This window comes from Cynocephalus volans, chromosome 9, assembly GCF_027409185.1.
Source record: "Cynocephalus volans isolate mCynVol1 chromosome 9, mCynVol1.pri, whole genome shotgun sequence".
Taxonomy (NCBI): Eukaryota; Metazoa; Chordata; class Mammalia; order Dermoptera; family Cynocephalidae; genus Cynocephalus; species Cynocephalus volans.
In genome coordinates this window covers 127,979,067-127,998,552 of record NC_084468.1, presented here as the reverse complement: position 1 = coordinate 127,998,552, position 19,486 = coordinate 127,979,067, and the positions used below count along the sequence as shown (strand labels likewise).

General features: G+C 34.0%; 1 protein-coding gene across 3 annotated transcripts in view; it reads left to right on the top strand.

The window, feature by feature from the left end:
• Positions 1 to 19,486, top strand: part of ANAPC10 (anaphase promoting complex subunit 10) — a 114,132-nt gene that overhangs the window by 54,401 nt on the left and 40,245 nt on the right. The window lies entirely within an intron of this gene.

Here is a 19,486-nt window from a genome sequence, read left to right as displayed (position 1 = left end):
AAAAATCTCTACAAAGGAATCAGGCCCTTCATTTAATATTCTAGAGTGTGTATTTTAACCTCTCTACCTGAGGAGGTTCTTAAAATGGACTTTCTGTGGATTGCTTACACGATACTAAAACTGGGTTTGGGCAAATAGAATATTTTGGATGTCAATATTGAACTTATTTATGCTATTTATTCTAATTTCATGTGTTCAAAATTCCCATCCCACACAAACTAGAAGCCAACAATTTAAGAACGTTTTATAAAATGTTTGCAATTTATTGCTTCTACATGTGACTATTTCTACGTAGACGTGAGAATTTAGCATTTCAAATGTCATTATCTGTTAAGAATAGTTCATCTCAATTGTGTTACTTTTCTGCAAGAAGTCATGTTATTCAAGAGAAGTTTTCAAATAAAGATAGTGTTTGAAAATTCTTTACATCTTTGTGTTTTCATGTTAGGTTTTGGTTTATTATTGTTCTTTTGCTCTCAGAAGGGAAAATAATGTGTGAGGAAATTTTTTTTTGTCATTTAGAGCAAGGAACCAAAGAACACTATATCTTATATAGGACTGTTTTAGCATTTTAAAAAACATCTCCAGCTGAAATCCAAGAAAACTTAAAGTTCTTTTCAATTTGCTCACTAGTTATTTCTCTTTTTAAAAGCTATTGTAGAAGTTTTTGTTCTTAAATGTGAAACTAAAGTGATTTATTAGACAAATTGTGACAGCTCTTGAAATTATTTCTATACTGTTATATGAAAAACAACTTGTTAACTTAAGGTTTAGCAGATATTTTCAGCATCTGTTAAAGTTGTCCTTTGGTCATTGTTAGCATTTTGCTTCTAAAATTTGTAGCCATGAAAGGATAAAATATTGATAAAGCATAAGATAGAGCATGTAAGTGAATTTTAAGCCTTGTTTTTGTCTTTAGATAATAAAACTGTTACCGACTGAATTTTTTTTAAGAGGAGGACTGAAATAAGTAATACAGTATTACAGCTATGTGAGTCTGTATATGGTACTTTGACAGAAGTGCTTAATAAGTCAGTTCTTCTGTTAAAATAATATTTACTGTTATAACTTGAGTTCCATTAATGTATGTGGTAGAGTAAGAAGATGCAGACAAAGGCTCTGACTCTATCCATTGATCTTAAAATCTACTTACATTTACTTTCTTTTGAGAGGCCTATTTTAAACAAATTGATGTAATATGGGATGATTTAGGCAGTATCTACAAACATAATTTGGTTTGATAAGACAGAGAGTAGAATTTATTGAGCCTTTGGAAAAACAGTGCATTTGTCTGTTTCTGTTGCTTATAACAAAATACATGGAACTGGGTAATTTAGAAAGAAATGAAATTTATTGCTTACAGTTTCAGAGGCTGGCAAGTCCAAAGTCCAGGAGATATAGCTGGTGAAGGTGTTGGTGGTGGTGACAGTGACCCAGGAGTCTCACATGGCAGAAAATGGTGGAGCAGAGAGAGAGACTAATCTCTCATGTGGTCTTCTTTTAAAGCTCTCAGAACCACACCCAGGACCACCGTTTTTAATCCATTCACTACAGCATGATCCTACAACATAATCACTTCTTCAAAGCCCCATCTTTCAATTACCATAATAGAATTTCCCACCCTCAACAGTTACAGTGGGGATTTAAGCTTTGATGAGGTTGGGGGAACATCCAATCTACAGCAAATAGTTTTTATTGAATTTAGCTAGTTTAGAAGAAAATATTTTAAATTTAGTTTATCTTTGAAATCAGCATAGAATGTTTTGGTGTGATGCACGTATCATTTTTATGCCAGACATACTCTCTTCTTTTATCCCTGTCTAAAAGTAACATTTGGAATTCTGAAAATTTTTACTTATCATTATTTACATTACTTATTTTCAAAATGGAATTTAGGTAACTATGCATTTTGGGTATATTTCCTGTTGAAACTAAAATGTGATTCACAGTAGACTATCATATATATTTTTAAGAGAGAAACATCTTGTATCTCTTATTTTTTTGTTTGACCACAAACTTAGACTGTAGGTTATTTAAGAGATGTAGTCTGGCATTCCCATGCAAAATAGATTCATGCTTTATTTTTTAAATATTTGTTTAGGGCCTATTGAGTGCCAGGCACTGTGTTAGATAACTGGGAAAACAGCAAAGATAGTCCACTGTTTCTGCCCTTAAGCACTTCATAGTCTGGTGGGATGCACGGGCAGATAAATCAACAATTATAATATAGTGTAATAAATACATATTGGGGGGGATGGGAGCACGATGGAATATTAGGAGCAATGGTTTAAAAAGTTTTTCTAAAAGAGGTGATGGTTCAACTGACTTTTAAGGATAAATATAAAGCCCATTCAGATGCAGAATAAAGTAGAGGCATTCTAGCAGGGAGCACAGTGTACATAAAGGTATGGAAGCACAACAGCATGGCATAATAGCAGACCTGCAAATAATTCAGTATTCCTGGAAGCTGGGTAGGTGTGTGAGAGTGGCAAGAAAGAATGGAGAAGTATTTACTTATTCAACACATTTATTATGATGTAACATGGTTCCTGTACAAAAGGAATTTACATTTTCATAGGGAAATAAATATAGTACCTACACTAATTGTTTCAGTGAAAATGTATAGGCAAAAGTCAGATTGTGCTTCCGGTCAACTTCTAGGAAGTTTAGATTTTAAATGAGGAAACATTGATAAAGTTTAATCATGAGAATACTGGGGCTGGGGCAACATGAAGACTAGGTAGGTAGTATCCAGATGAAAATTATGAGGATTTAACTGAAGCTATGGCAGTTGGTTTCAAGAGGAAGGAATGTATTTCAAGTAGAATCAAAAGGACTTGTGACTAGTTGCTACATGGGATACACTGGGGATATGGGTAGGGTTTATATAGGTAGAAGGGACATTAAGAATTCTTCTCAGGTTTGGACAACTTGTTGCCGTTTACCAGAAATGGAATAGAGATAAGGAATGTTCTGGGGAGTGAGGGAGAGAAGGGGCAGAGAGAATGGTGTTAAGCTAATGACATTAATTTTGGTCACTGATTTCTAGTATCTTTTCAAATGGAGGGATTTTCAGTGAATAGTCAGGTATATGATCTGAACCTGAAAAAAGAAGTCTGGGTTTCAGATATAGATCTGGGAATCAGTGTGTAAGTAGAAACTTAGACATAGGTTTTAATTCACTTAGGGAGTGTACATAGTAGAAAAGAAGAGTGTTAGATAGGGCTGAAACCATGGAAATGCCCGTACTCAAGGATTGGATATAAAAAGATTGTCCAGTGAAGAAAACTGAGAGGAACTGCCGGAAAGTTGAGAAGAAAATTGAGAGAATGTGATGTCATGGAAGCTGAAAGAGGTCAGGACTTTATAGTTAGATATGGACTGAAAAATTTCCTTTATTTCATGTTTTAATAGACAGTTTACTTAAAGCAGTTTACTTAATGTAATTCTGAACTAAGGTAGTTCTTGAAAGTAGTTTAATTACTCTTTGGAGTAATAGTTTCTGAATTTATAGATTGGAGACTGATGAAATGATTTGTTTTAATAGAAGGACTTCCATCTTTTCTTATGATAGTATTTATGCCAAATAAGATGATTCTGACAGGGATTCTTGTTTTTTATTTTTATAATGTGTTGACTTGGAAGATTTTGTACTGCTAATGCATAATTAGAAGTTGATTAGGTTTATTTCAAAAGAGTTGTGCTGTAAGGTTGCTTTTTTCAAGTGACCTTTTATAGCAGTTATAGTAGAAGTGCACTGTTTCTTTTAGTCAGAGTGTCAGCAGTAATAGCCAAAGGCAAAGAAAACAAGCAAAATTAAAAACAAAAACTAAAAACTTTAACCTTATGGCAGCATATAATTCAACAAAAATATGCACATTACTTACAAAAGTGAAAATGACATGGTTTTAGAGGTATAGGTTATCAACCCCCCTTATAAGGAAAGCATACTGAGCAGGTATGGCTGGCTGACCAGAGCAGGAGTAGGCACATGGCTGAGAACCTAGCACAGTATCTGAAACAGTAGGCATTTAATAAAAAGTTGGTAAATAAATATGCCAGCAGTTGGTTTGTAGGCTTGCCAGTGACTCATGCTTGTGTAGCTGGCTTCATCTGGGCAAATCAGATTCCCTCTCTCAGACATTTTAAAAAATGTTTTTTATTTTTAAAAAGCACGTATCATAAAATACACCATCTTAACCATTTTTAAGTGCACAGTTCAACAGTGTTAAGAGTGTTCACATGGTTGTACAGCACGTCTCCAGAACTTTTTTGTCTTGTAAACCTGAAACTCTATATGCATTAAATAACAGCTCCCCATTTCTCTCTTCCCCCATCCCCTGGTGGCCATCATACTACTTTGTGTTTGTATAAATTTGACTATTTTAGATACCTCATATGAGTGGAATTATACAATATTTGTCTTTTTGTGACTGGCTTAATGTCCTCAAGGTTCATTCATATACCATTTGACAGGATTTCCATCCTTTTTAAAGGCCAGATAATATTCTGTTGTATATGTATACCAGATTTTGCTTATTCATTCATCTGTCAGTGGTCACTTTGGTAGCTTTCACCTCTTGTCTATTGTGAATAATGGTGCTATGAACATGGGTATACAAATATCTCAAGATCCTGCTTTCAACTCTTTTGTGTATATACCCTGAAGTAGGATTGCTACATTATATGGTAGTGCTGTTTTTATTTTTTGCCTCTGTTAGAAATTTGACTCACAAGAAACAGAGGCAAAATCAGCAGCAGCAAGACTTGATGCAGAGATAGTGATATGGAGAAGGGTTGGTAAGGTGAAGGGCCATGTGCAAACTGAAATTTTAAGGTTAGGAGATCACAAACTATGAGATAAGGGAAGATGTAGTATGGTGTAAAATGAAAAGGGTAATGCAAGGACAGAGACAGATAACCAGGAGAGAAAAATATAGAGTTGAACAAGTGGCTGAGGCCCCCAATAGTCTTTATTTACTGACCTCTCTCATACCTGGTTAGTCACTTTTTTATGGGTTCCCATGGATATATATTAAACTTTCCAGTAGGCCCTCCTCATTTTGTGGTAACTTTTGAGTGAATCTTTATTCCTGGCAACTAACATGATGTCCCTGATTAGAACAGTACTATCAGCAGAAAGGGCTGTAGCAAATCTTACTGAAAACTATCTGCTAAAGCATTTTATCATAATTTAAAAATATATCTTAATTGAGGTGGGCCCATTCAGGAACCTTATTATTTTCCAGCCTCCTGCTTTACATATGGTAAATGAACAATCAATGAATCTTCAAGTCTCAGAATAAAGGAGTGAGAATATTGGAGTTGAAATTGGGCATATGAGACAATGGATACTTTTCTGTGGCCATTTCTCCTTCATAAGGGTATTAAGAAAATTCAAAATTTAAGGGTTTGTAGATATTTGGGAGTCCTTCCTCCTTTGTTTAAGACTGTAGTTGATGGCAGGAAACAGAAACAGTAACTCAGCTATCTCACCACTGTTTTCAAAATGAATCGTCTGCTTTGTAATTGGCTTAAGAATGATAATTAACTAATTGAGAGATTCACAGCTAGTCTTGATTTATGGTGCTTAATTAAGTAGGACAGAGGCAGTAGGCAGAGGAGACTCTCAAGGAACTTCTGGTGAGAAAAGATGATCTAGATTCAGATTAAGTGGTACCATAACTCTGAGTCAGTAGTAGGGAAATTGTTCGGATAACATGTTAGCTGTCTAATTTAATTGAGCTTGAAGTCTTTAGATTTAATTAACATGGTGTTTTCTAAGTAGCTGTGTAAATTTTCTTTTACTTACTTTTGATAATGAAGAATTTATTTATTTATTTATTTATTTTTAAAAGATGACTGGTAAGGGGATCTCAACCCTTGGCTTGGTGTTGTCAGCACCACGCTCAGCCAGCGAGCAAACCGGCCATCCCTATATAGGATCCGAACCCGTGGCCTTGGTGTTATCAGCACCGCACTCTACTGAGTGAGCCACGGGCCGGCCCTGATAATGAAGAATTTAAATTCTTGCTATGGGTCTTATATATTCTGTAGGTTCACATTCTTAGTTACCAAATTAAAAAAAAAAAAAAAATACCATATAGTGGCAAATCCCTCTGATTGAAAATATACAATCTACCCTCAGACTCCCTCCCTACAAGTCAGGATAAGAAGTTTTCTTAGGGTTTGCCTGGCATATTGAGCTCAAATAAAATAGTAATTATAACACACTGGCAACTTCTGTTTTTCCTACCTCTTCCCTGAGAATACATGCATGTTGCAAATGAGATTTTGTAATAAATGTGTGCTCCAGTATTTTTTTCTGTAGGAAAACATCTCCAATTTTATAATATAATTCAATATAATAATAGAAACTTATAGCCTGTAGCTACTAAAATAGTATTTTATATTAGTTTATATTTTATCTGTATTTAGAGAACAACTAAAATTTGAAAATATGTAGATTCTAACTCTATAAGCTGTTTAGACTAAATAATGTTATTTTCTTCTATTTTAAAATTTTATTATTTTAATTGAGAAATAAAAATTGTATATATTTATGGGGTACAGAATGATACTTTGATATATGTATACATTGTGAATGATTAAATCAAGCTAATTAACAGATGTGTTACCTCATGTACATATAATTTTTTTGTGGTGAGAACACTTAAATCTACTGTTTTAGCAGTTTTGAAGTATACAATACAATGTTATTAACTACAGTCACCATGGTGTAAAATAGATCTCTTGAATGTATTCCTCCTGTCCAACTGAAACTTTGTGTCCTTTGACCAGCACCTTCTCAATCCCTCCGTCCCCAGCCTCTGGTAACCACCATTCTATTCTGTGCTTATGAGTTCGACTTTTTTACGTTCCATATATCAGTGAGATTGTGTGGAGTTATTTTACTCTAATTTTTAAAAATCCCAGTTAAAATATTCTTACATTCTTTAACTTATAGCTTTTAAATTTTGTATTACTTAACGTAAGTATTCAGACAGTGTAAACTCCTCTGAAGTTGAGGAGACGTACTGTGTGATTATTTAGTAGTATATAGTATCCTCCCTAGACTAAATTAAGTTTTTCAGGGACAGTATAACTTCCTTCAAGGTCTTTGTTTTGCTCTTTCTCTCATTTCACTTAACTGTAGTGAATCTGGCCAACCAATATATGTTCTTTACATAGTATGTCTCTTTTTAAAATAACCTTTCATAATAATAACTATATGGCTTTTGGCTTATTCCTCTAATTGCAGTTTCTTTGAGATTCATGAGAAAAATGAATAGCCCTTTTAGAAACTATTGCATCTGTTTTCATTGTCCACTGAATATTATACTCATTTTAGATATAATTGCTAAAAGCTCAAAACTTAGTCTTAAGACTTTATTTTTCTTTGTTTTATGAATCACAGCAGAGGCATTACACACAAGATTTGTATGAGAAATTATTGTGATACTGATAGTCTTAAAGGCTTATTCTCAGATCTTCAGATTGTTCCTCTAAGAGTTGCATTTTCTGTCTTATTATTATTGTTTTTTTAATTGGGAACTGCTTGAAAGACATGCATGTCTTTTAGCTATTATAAGTATTATACTTTGTATTATTTTATAAAATTGCTTTTATAGAATTTCTCTTCAGTGTTAATCCACAGGCCTACATTAAGGAAGGTGGGGGAGAAGTATGTCAACTCTGTCAGCCACCAGTAGATGATATTAGCAGTTGCCTTTGTAGTTAAAAATTTGTACATGTGATTAAATGGACTTAATGATGGCCCTTTGGAAACTAATCTCTAAGTAAAAGAATCTCTGTACTGTGTCAGATACCCAGTTTGTTTTGACTGCCAGGAACCTTGGAGTCAAATTTGAGACCTACTTAACAATTTTGTGTGTGTGTGCGTGTGTGTGCGTATACACACATATATGCATATATATGTGTATATATGTATTATGTATGTATTTCAGTGTACTAATCTTACCCTTTAGTCATTTATTTCATCATTTTATGGCATATTTCTTTTCAGCTGTCACAAATCTTTGATAGCTTCCATTAGTAGCACAACGACATTATCTGTCTTGATCACTCTCATGGCTTAAGAACCTGGCACATAGGTGCTCAGTTAATATTTGTGCAATTTTTTTTTTTTTTTGCAATGGCCCTTGATACTTATTTTAAAGACAGTGGAGGGGGCATCTGTTTTAGCTTTATTGAAGAAAAGGATCCAAGGCAGATTAGTTCTTAAGTTGATTCTACCCTAGCAGCTCTACTTTCTGACATAAGCATGTGATCTTAGAGAAGATAATGCCTAAAGGGAATGTAATGTATCTTGGGGGAATCTAGGAGATCCATAACTTGCCTTTTATCATGACTCAGAGGCGATAAGCTCAGATTAAACATGATAAGGAAAATACTTTAGGGAATAAAAACAGATTGAGGAATGAGAAGAAATCTCTTCCTGCCTTCACTCTTCTATCTTCGTATTAAAGGTAGCTGTCTCATATTTAAGATAATAAGAGGATAAAAATCAAGTCAAAATTATTCTCAGCCAGTTTGTAAAATCTAGTTGATAAATATTATCTTCATCAATTTTTGAAAAGTTTATAATTATCTGAGGAAAATCAATGAAAGGCATTGAAAGGTGTTTCTGCTTTAAAATACTTTGTATGAAGAATTGCCTTATGTTGAGAGGAATTGTCTAAGGCAAATATAGAATCCAGATTTGAAAGTTTTCTGTTGAGTAAGGTCAGTATTATCAGTAGCATGGAATTATCATGACTCACTGAACTCCATTTAACCTGAGGTTGTAGTCATTTGAAACTTACTGATATTCCCCCAGAGTCATATTGTACTCCCCATTGAACGCAGAGTTCTCTAACCTTGGCTTACAGAGGGAAAAACCCAGTCTGTTTCATAATCTTCAATCTGGGTTTTAAATTTTGTTTTCAGAGTAGGACAGAAGGATGAGACCTCAGCCAGAGAAAGGAACATGTTTCTAGGTTGTCTTTTCCACATGCTGCTTTAATCATGGAGTTTGGGGTCTGTCAGAACAGCATTGGAATCTTGGTACTATCACTTCTTTATTTTGTGATATAGGGCGATTTTTCTGTTCTTTCTGAGCCTCTGTTTACTTACTTACTTTCAAAAATGAGAATCACATGCCTACCTTGTTGGATGGTTGTGACGATTAAATGAAATAAGCTGTGTAAAAACATGTACCATATACCTAATACATAGTAGATTCTCAGTCAATATGTTTATGTCCTTCCATATGTTTGGCAATAGTTTATGTCCTTTTCTCCTTTATCTTTGTAATGGCTGCTTGCTTTATCCTTACTTATACATGACTGCACATGGTTGGAAAGTGCTGCATAAATGTGTCATCAATATTAAGTCATGCTTGAGTAAAAGAGAGTAATAAGTTGTCTTAGATTCAATTCCTTACTACCAGATCTAAGCAGGAAGTATTTTTTTTTTAATGTTGGTATGTGGCATTTCAATATCAGCTATCTGTGGTTGGACAGAGAGTACATCCCATGCAGGTCATCTAGTTTTTTTGCTTTTTATTTTAATGAAATTTCCACTGGTATTGGATTAGATATACAGATTTAATCCTTTAAAACTGCAGCATGCTTTCGACATGATGATTTCCATTCCTTTGGGTTTATACCCAGAAGTGGGATTGCTGGATCTTATGGTGGTTCTATCTGTAGTTGTTTGAGAAACCTCCATATTGTGTTCCATAATGGCTGTACTCATTTACAGTCCCACCCACAGTGTAGAAGAGTTCCCTTTTCTCCACATCCTCGCCAGCATTTGTTATTCTTAGTCTTTTTGACAATAGCCAGTCTAGCTAGGGTAAAGAGATACCTGCACTCCCATGTTCATCGCTGCCCTATGTACAATAGCCAAGATATGGAACCAACTTAAATGTCCATCAGCAGATGACAGGATAAAGAAAATGTGGTATATATACACAATGGAATACTAACTTCTCAGCCATAAAAAAGAATGAAATTCTGCCATTCGCAGCAACACAGATGAGCTTGGGGAAAATTATGTTAAGTGAAATAAGCCAAGCAACAGAAAGAGAAATACCACATGTCCTCACTCTTAAGTGGGAGCTTAGAAACAAAGAAAGAAAGAACATAATAAAATGTTGAACTTTCAGAAGGGAGAACAGACCTATAGTTATTAGAGGTGGGAAAGGCAGAGGGGAGAGAAGGATAGAGAGTAATTGGGTAAGGGACACAAAAGGTAATTATGATCTGTAACAAACAGTGAACATGCTAATAATATTGATTTGATCATCACATACTGTACACAAATACTGATGATGAACTCTGTACCCCATAACTATGTATAAATAAAAATAATAAAAATAAACTATAGCATGAGTGGCATTACTGTTTTGTGGCATATATAAAGTGATAGTGCTGCAATTTTAAGCTTTCTGATATTATCTAAATAATGTAAAATCTCCTGGAGCACATGTTTATCCATTGTGTCAGAATATTAGATCTTTCTTTATTAAAGTGATAGTTTACTAACTTGGATACTTTCTTTGATTTTGTACTCTGTTCTTGAATTATTTTGTGCTTATAGGATATATTTTGATTTTATTTTAAAAGCAAGCAAAGCTGACTTAATAATATGGATGACTTTGAATTTTACTTCTTAACCCATATACTTTTTCTCTGTAGGATGCATTTTTTTTTTAAAGTAGTACAATATTTACAGTAACAAATTTATAGAGTAGGGGGATATAAATGGGCAAGTTTAAAGAAAGTTATTTATATACATCTTAACTGCCATGACTTTTAGCCAAGCAGATATTTTTAAGAAATGTTTGTGTATGCTAATTGCACAAATATTTTTGCAAACTTTTCTACAAAGCACTGAATGAATCTCTGAGAGTCACCCAGTCAATTGGAAGGCAGAGAAATTGAGAGTAGTAATTGATTTTTGGAAATGCTCATGGCATGCAACTGTAACAGGCACTTACTTTTAGGGCAGTTTGGCCTAACAAACAAATAAATTGCTTCTGTTTGAACATTTGTAAAGCATAAACAGAGATAATTGTAATATAGTTTTTCCTAGAACATATGTTAAGTTGGCTCACTAGCTCAGATAGTTAAAAAAAATACAGAATCAAAAAGTCATTCTACTTATTTTTAAAATACTTCTTTGCAAGGAAATTGATATCTGGACACCCGTGGTAGTAAGAAACCTTTTCACTTCTTTGTTGCCTGTCATAATGGACAATACTTTTGCTTTGGAAACTGAGAGTATGGTTTGTGTCAGTTTGGATGAGTACATGTGTGTGTGAGCAGGTATGTGTACTTGCAAGCTTTTGTGTAGATCACATGTACATTCATATATGTGACAGTGCATTTGGATTGGAAGTGATATGAAAAAAATTGAAGTACTGTTTTATTAATGATAAAACTTTAATGTTTATGTAATTATATGAATATTAAAACACCCTTAGTCATTCATCAATCTCCTTCAAATTGTTGCTCGTTAATGTTTGGATATTATGCTTTTATAGGATGGCTTTGGAGGTTGGCAGTATTCTATGATCCAGTTATTGCAAGATGACACTGGGAGATGACCAAGGGATTATCTCATATATTTTAGACCAAGTGATATTGAAAGACCAAAATTTGGCGAACTAGACAGATCTGGTTTCAAATCTTAGTTTTGCCACTTATTAGTTGTGTGAAATTTGGAGACATATTTGACTTCTCTGAAACCTCAGTTTTCTCATATGTAGAGTAGGGATAACAATGCCTGTCTCATTGGATTACTGAGAAGATTAAGTAAAATAAAGTTTTCAAAATACTTATTCATATTGTTTTTCACATAATAAAGTCAATTAATGCAAATTCTCTTTTATGTTTTTAAAAAATAAATATTTGACAACTTAAAGATTTTTTGAATATTTGAAGTAAAATACAAATTTGTTTTCACATTAGCTTCTGGGAGAGTGTAGTGCTTTCCGCATGTTGGGAGAAATCTTGATAAGAAAACTGGATATTGCATATTAAGGAGTTCTCGTATGTTTTATTTAGTTGTATAAACATATAAGCAAATGTAGGCACAATAGCTGATTATTGTTTTCAGCTTTTTTTAACATCATGCAGCATTTAGTTTAATGATCTGATAATTTAAAATTTTTTCCTCATTCTAACAGTTATTCTTCAGAAGGCTTTAGATTCTTGGATGGAATGGCCTTGAAATCATCTAGAAAAATACACACTAATAATCCAGTGAACATGAGATATAAAAAAGCCACCTGTCATGCATAGTAAATTAACTCCACATTTCAGATCTCTTAAAATTGATTATGTTTTGCTTCTTATAAAAAGCGTTGATCACGTTTAGAAGTTTTGTGATTTTTTAAAAATGGAAATATTAAAAGAAAATAAAGAAAAATATTTGTATGATTTTGATTTGAGTGAGATTCTTCTAAGAGAGCCAGCATTATCAGAATTCATAACAAATGGGATAAACATACTTTAATTCATAACAGTTTTTAATATATGGCAAAAGTACTATGATTTTTAAAAAAAAACTCAGAATAGACTAGGAAAACACTTGCTACCCATATGACATAGAAAGGGCTAATACATATTAGCAGATGTAGTTACTTCTTAACTGAGATTTTATCTTAATGCATTTTCTATACTAGTATTTCTCAACCTATATACAAAGCATCAGCTTTAAAATTTTTATGGTGAACTTTTATAAAACAAAAAATATTCTGTAATTTATGTATCATAAGTTACAAATCAGTTCTTATTGGGGAAAATGTTGAGCTTCTGTCAAATAATATACCACCAATTTTGGGGAAATGACATTAGTATGTTATTAAGATAAACTTACAATCCCATTAGATAGCCACCATTGTCATGTTTCTGAGGTTAATTGGCTGCATTCAGTTATAAGTTATAAACGGTCCCACTTGAATAATTCACCAAGCTATCAGGCAGAAAGACCAATAGTTCACAGGACTAATTGACCCTGTCAGTATAATAGAAACACTTACAAATAAAATTCTCCTTGCCAACAACATTGCAAGTGAAAACCCCAGAAGAAACTGTTATGTCCTGTAACTGTCCTGGAATGCTGTGATTCATTTAGCAGACTGTGGGTGGAGGTAGGTCATGGTGGGCTGGAGTTGGGGGGGAATGAAATGTAAAGGATAGGAGAGAGGAGTTGGGAGGGCTGAATTAATCAGGCAAAATGTTAGAAATGCGAAGGTTTTAAAATTAGTTTAACTGTCTTGAATCTTCAAAAAGTAGTGTTTTTGAATCCCTGAAAAAGCAGTGTCTTTTAAGTTCTTTTTTTTTTTATCCTTCTTGTTCTGTAGCTCAAGCACTTTTGTGCAGATTTGATTGTCATTATTGCAGTGAGCTTTTTTCTAAAAGGTAAGAACATATTTTTGAGAAATACAGTGCTGTAAGGAGAATGAAATATGTCATTCTGCAGTCTTGCTTCATTTACATGTTTCGTCAATATAAGAAATACTGCCTTATATAAGCCCCATTATATCCTTGAATCTAAATGCTTTTTTCTTATTTTTATTTTTTTGGTATAGGTTTGTACGAGGGTACTTCAAAAAGTGTGTGGAAAAATAGAATTAAAAGAGACTGCGAATATTTCCATGAACTTTTTGAAGTACCCTCTTATTTGCGTTGGTGTGTGAGGAAGGGGGACGGAATGTTGGAAAGAGACACACAGAGAGAGAACACTTCCTCCATAACAAATTTTGACAATTTGTTTTTCTCTCTCTCTTTTTTTTTTTTTTTGGTAATGATGAAGACCATGTATTGTATTAACACCCAAAGCAACATATCAATCTTTCTTTAAGAAAGTGAATGTTTTCAGATGCTTAAGAAGTTAGTGAACCAGTATCAGTGTTTGGTCTTTAAAGGAAAAAAAAAAAAAAGATATTTTATCTTGAGACTCGTTTTAGGACATGTGGATCCCCAAAATAATCCATGGGAAATTATGCAGCAGATATCAGCCTTCATTTGTAATAATGTAGGAGGGTGATAACTTTCCTGTTGCATTTTCTTTTTTAAAAAAGCATCTTTTACACTGTCAGAAAACAGGTTGTAAATGGGCTTCAAAAATAGTGATAGAAAAAGATCTATAATGCAAAGAATTGATGGTATATTTCACCTAGAGTAAGAAAGACAATGTGTAATAAGGGATTTTGTGGTTTTACAGCTCAGTGCATGTGTTTGAAAGCTGTTCTCTCAAGCAACGTGGGTGGCAGGTTATGCTACCATATAATGTATTGTAGTTGGCTCTCCACACTTGTCAGGGTTAGTGTTCAACCATTCGGAAAATTTTCCCATTGTTCTATCATGTGAACCAAGACTAGTGTTGAATTCCCAATAACTTACAAAAAAAAGGTTTAATTAGAAAGTTTGAAATTTGATTACTTCTTATTGTTTTAATACAATGCTATATATTTTAGTATTTTATCTATTATTGCAATTATTTTTTAGTCAAAAATGTATCAAAATCAAAACTTCATCTTTTTTTTAAAAATAGATTTTACAGAAATTTGTATACTGAATCCTGCCCTTTTTTGTATTAACACTCTATTTCCATCTTAAGCATTTTGCTTTAGATGGACCATAGCTCTTGGCAGCTAGTGCATTTTTAGCAAATAATACTGTTTCTAGTAAGAGTTGCAGAGAAAGAAAAAACTTTGTGTGAGGTCCTTGTAAACTGAACCTTTGGAACATTACTTTATTTCTTTTTCTCTCCCCTTTTGTGCTTCTTCTCTATTTGTGTAATGGTTATAAATTACATCCTTTCAAAAAAGAATTAAAAACATTTTGTTATTTTTGTAGTTAATTTTTTTCTTTACGTGTTATTTTAAAGATACACAGAGAAATAAGCTGTTATGGTATTGAAATTCCATTGTGCCAGCACCTCTAGAGCATAATCCAAAAAAAACAGAAAACCGCCTGCTGGTTTGTCTGCAGTATGCTTGTGTGAACATCAGTGTCTGCTGTTCACACATCATTTTTTTACTGAAAGTTCCTCCTGGAATAAAGACTCTGTGTTTTCTGAGTGTAGTGAAACATTTGTTGGTTCTTATATTTTCAATTTATGAAGGTTTTCTGTTTATAGAATAAGTTGTCATGGATATATGTTACACTATTGTCATTGGTACATCAGGAAGTAGAGAAAAGGCTTGTATGTTTATGTACTATAAAATAATGAAAAATTTTAAATGAAATTGGAAAATGAGAAACAATGATATTTGTTGAAGATATGTGAAAAGGATTAATTTAAATATTGTGAAAAGGATTCATACTGACTTTTGCCCTTTAAAATCTATTTTATTTATAAAGTGAGATATATTTTGACTAGATGGATATAAAAATATCATAAATGTCCTGTATTTCACTTGAAATTCAGATTTTTAAATATGTTAGTTTCTTGATAATATTGTTTTGAGTTAGGTTATTCAACTGACCCTACATAATTATTCTGATCAAGGAATGTATTAGGGAGTACATGTATGAACCCTCAGAATAATTTTTCATTTTTGATCTTATTCACTTCATTCATTTTTACTTTTATTATGCTGCCAGGTATCATAGTAGACACGGGCATCAAACTTGCAAAATGTAGTCCACTGTGTTGAAAGTCTCAACTTTCACTTAGACTTGTAAAACATCAAAAAGAGAAATTATTTACCAGATAATTGGGAACTTCAGGTTTAAATTTGGTAAAATGTAAGTTGTCCACAGTCTTCCATAAGGTTTATTGAAATCACTCAACATTTAATCTTTTCCTAGATACTTTCCATGTAGAAGTTAATAAAAGTGCGAATAGACACATCTTTGCTGAAACTGGGTTTTTATTTTTACCATTTCAGCTATTTTTCATAAAGATATAATTTCAGGTCTGTTTGCTTCTGAATTTCTTTCTGAGTTTCTTTATCAATTAATATGCACTTTTACATTTCATAGCAGTTTTATGAATCTTTTAATTATTGTTTCTTCTGATTATTAGAATGAGATTACAGTATATCTGGGACCAGTTATTAAATTTTAGTCAGTAGGTCCAGTAGACAATGATGCTTGCTGATCTCTCACATATTTTCCTTGATTTGCTTCTTATTAGTTGTCTTAACCTTTCTTTCAATCCAGAGAATGGAAGAGATTGTCATCTAGACAAGATACATCTCTCATATACCTTCTGGAATGGGAACTAAAAGCACCAAGTTCTTAACATGTTAGTATTCTAAGGGCCTCAGGCGCCTGAGTTTCCTGATTGCCACAAAGCCTAATTGCTCACAGGGCAACCTGGCACATGGCCATTTCCCCACTGGGCTGTTGGTTGGTGCTTGTGAATAGAACAAAAATGTCTTTGCTTTTTCTGCTTAGTTGTCACTGATTGCAGTTTTAAGAAACAAGTTATTATTTTTCTCAAAATGATGGTAATTCACATCAAAATGAACTCAAACTTCATAATATCTAAGCCATAAGTAGTAGAGTTAGTTCAGTATTTTTAAAATTCATGTAAAATAAAATTTGTTACTTCTTATCCCAAAATATTAATTTTGTGTAATTTCACCTTACCTGTTCTTAGATGTGCAGATTTGTCTAAACATTTTTGAGAGTAAATTCTAAAGTGGGAGTTTTTTGTACTTTTTGTACTTTTATATACAAAATGTGTTATGGGACCAATGGAAATCATAGATCTCACAAGCAGAGTACGTGGGGAAGTGAGGAAGGCTCATGAGCTGTTTCAAAACCTGTTACTGAGAATATTAGAAATGTTTGCTTTTTAAGTTTTAATGTAACTGGAAGTGTTTATTGGGTTTTCACCTCTGCCTAGATCTATAAAAAGAACTTCATTTGTTCCCATTGTCATGCTTTACTTCTATGCACAGTAACTAATACGAGTATAAAACAATGAGTATTGTGAGGCTTTCACATAGTGGAGTTACTTTCTTTTCTTTCCAATCCCTTCAAAGTTCTACATCTCTTTAAAGCATGTATGGGATATGGCTTTTTGAGTTGTCAGTATTTACTCACTTGTACTCATCTCAGAATATGTTCTTCTCTTATTTTATTCCAGACAGACATGCTTTAAGATAACTTTATTACTTTTGAGATGTTCAGGGCTTGGGCAGGGAAATTACTTTCAAATCCTGGCTCTATCCTTCACCAGCTAGGTGACCCTTGGGCAAATTATATATGCTATCTATGAACTGCAGGTTCCTCAACTAGAAATTAAGGATGTGGTGTTGGGATGATTGAAACAAATGTGTGTTAAGTACCTGGCATGTAGTAGCAGCTCAATGAATGGTAGCTGAAAAGAGCAAAGCCTTGAAAACTGGTAATGTATTTATAGGCTCAAAAGCGTTTGGTACTATGCTTTTTTATATAGTCTCATGAAATTGAGAGTTTTAGCTACACACATAACTATTGAATACGTTTCTCTGAGTTGATAAAAATCCAAGAGCATGGGCTTTGGAGTCATCTGCTGGGGTGTGAATTTCCACCGTGCCTCTTAATGATGTCCTTGGAAAGTTAGACTCTCTGTGCCTCTGATTTTTGTGTATAAAATGAGGGTTAAAATAGCATATCTCACAGGGCTGTTGCAAGGTTGGAATAAATTAATATGTGCAAAATTCTTAAAACAATGCCTGGCAAAGAGTAAGTGCTCCAAAAATGTTGTTGTTGTTAACTATTATTATCTCATATAAAAGGAACAATCAGAAAGCAAGAAAACTTTAATGGAGTCAGTCTTAATTCACAGACATCTCTCTTATCTGCTCATAAATAATTCCCACTATATCTTTCTTTCCAGTCCCCTTCAGAGTACAACTTTTCTGTGAAGTGTATTTAGGGTTGTATTGCAGTCAGAATTCTGCTCTTTATTCACTACCTCTGAAGAATTGTGATATCCTCATAATAATCTCTCAGTTGGCTGGATATGGAATTCTAGTTAGGAAATAACATTTCCTCAGAATTTTGAACACATTCTCCATTTCCTCATAGTTTTCCTTGTCAGTGTTGAGAAATACAATGCCACTTTTGATTTCTGATGCTTTGTGTGTGACCTGTTTTTCTTTCTAGGAAGAAATGTCTCTTGATCAAAAGTATCTGTTGAGTTTGTCGCCTGCTTCTTATAGGTCTCACCTTAGTTAGGTTTTTAACAATCCTTCTGAAAGCAGCTTGATTGTGAAATGACTTTTAAAAGACTTAATCCCATTTTTCCCTCTTTTTTTCATATACTTCCCTTCTCTTTATCTTTCTAGTATAGTTTTGTGGTATTTGCTGAAATTATTAAGCATGTTTTCATTATTATGACCACATAAGTATTGTTTATACCTGAGTCATATCATTAAATTTCTTTTTTGGGCATGCTTTTGTTTTCCTGGAATTAATGACTGCCTCCTTTTTTCTTAATTTTTTAAATGTTAGTTATTGATATATCTCTAAATTCTCTGAAAAATCTGTAAAATACTTCTTGAAATGTATTCTCTCAGTTCCACATTTGTTCTTGGAAATATCCCTCCTGGACCTCCAGCTTAGCTACAGTGTCAGTGTGTCAGTGAAAGTTTCATCCAAGAAACAGAGCACGGGAGTGTGTGTGGGGGGAGGGTGAGGGGGAAGTGGGATGTAAAATAAGGGATTCATTACAGGGATCTTACCTTATGCAAGTAGGGTTGGATCAGTAAATTCTATAGGGCTTCAGTTCTTGAATCTGGTGAAAACAGGTGATCTTGAAATCTGCAGGGCAGGAAATTGAAAGGTGAAGACTGACATAAAGTGGTGGAGAGCAAAGATAAGTCTGCAGCCCCTGAGTACAAGCTAGAACCTATGTAGATAAACTGGAATCCATATTAGTTCTCTCTGCCTCCAACCTTGTGATGTGAGTGTCCTGCAGAAGAAGCTGATGCCCTTTGTCTTAGAGCTAAACACACACCTGGCCCAGGAGTTAGGCTGCAGGAGGATCCCGGGGGAGGAAGCGCAGTTGCAGGTCTGACTGCTGCCATTCAACAGTGATCCGAGCCAGTAGTTAGTGACAGTGTATATGATCTACAAAAGCATCTACTTGACTGGAGTGTAAAAACAAAATGGCTGCTGCTTCACTTCATATCTTGTGTGATAATATCACGTGTCCCACCTGACCAGAAACGTGTGGACAAGGGAATCCTAGGAAACATACTTTAGTGTAGCCAAGTTGGTACATTACAAAGCCACCACAGGTGGCCATGAGAAGGTTCCTCTCGGATCTCTGACCACAAGAAGTAACTGACTGATGGCCCAGCTGCTGCTCTTTGAAATCCATCACCTTGATTATTCTGAGGCCATGTCTCCCACCTTCTGTCCCAGCCAGTGGCTAAGCACAGCAGGGACACTGGAGCAGTCTCATTTCTGGGAGGTGCTGAGTCTTCTGACAGGCAGCCTTGCCCAGCTCTCCCTAGAACCACCTA